This window comes from Notamacropus eugenii, chromosome 6 (assembly GCF_028372415.1).
Source record: "Notamacropus eugenii isolate mMacEug1 chromosome 6, mMacEug1.pri_v2, whole genome shotgun sequence".
In the NCBI taxonomy this organism is placed as follows: Eukaryota; Metazoa; Chordata; class Mammalia; order Diprotodontia; family Macropodidae; genus Notamacropus; species Notamacropus eugenii.
Genome location: NC_092877.1, coordinates 319,809,564 through 319,810,250, shown reverse-complemented (window position 1 = coordinate 319,810,250; position 687 = coordinate 319,809,564). Strand labels below are relative to the sequence as shown.

Genomic DNA, 687 nt, shown 5'->3' with positions numbered 1-687 from the left:
AGTCCGTCTCCCACTGGATTCTACACCTCCAAAGTCTGGTCAGACTCTCCCCCCAGATATAACAGAGGAGTTTTTCCAGGAGCTTAGGTGAGTCGTTGCTTTCACTCCGCCATCTTGGCTCCGCCCCCCCACTAGTATAGTTTTGCTATCAATTTCTTCCTTCAACTCCCCCAACCTCTCCTCTAAGAATCTGGATGCTATACCACTTGGAACATACATAAAAATATGGAACGCTTCACGAATTTGCGTGTCATTCTTGCGCAGGGGCCATGCTAATCTTCTCTGTATCGTTCCAATTTTAGTATATGTGCTGCCGAAGCGAGCACCCTGATTACTTTCCAAAAAAGTATTTCTCTTAGTTTTAATTTCACCAGTGATATATGACTACACCTGTTTCTCCACAGCTCTACTAGCATAAGGTTTCATTGTTTTTAATTGTTCTTGTCAATTTGATAGATGTGAGATATTACCTCCGAATTGTTTTCATTTGAGTCTCTGATTATTATTGCAAAAATACCTTGGCCACACCTCCTCCAGGTGTCACCAAGGAGATCAAGACATTGGAAATGAATGTTCTTTGGTCATGCAGAAACTCTTAACCCTGGGAAATTTTCTCTGAACTTGGGACTGGGGAGGGGATGATGTGGCCTACCCTCTCTGACCTTAAAAGATTTTACAAATTGGGGA

General features: G+C 42.6%; 1 non-coding gene across 1 annotated transcript; it reads right to left on the bottom strand.

The window, feature by feature from the left end:
• Positions 1-219: 219 nt before the first annotated feature.
• LOC140512976 (U6 spliceosomal RNA) lies at positions 220-326 on the bottom strand. The gene has a single exon (XR_011970023.1). It is a non-coding gene; the product is annotated as a U6 spliceosomal RNA (small nuclear RNA).
• Between the last annotated feature and the right edge of the window lie 361 nt (positions 327-687).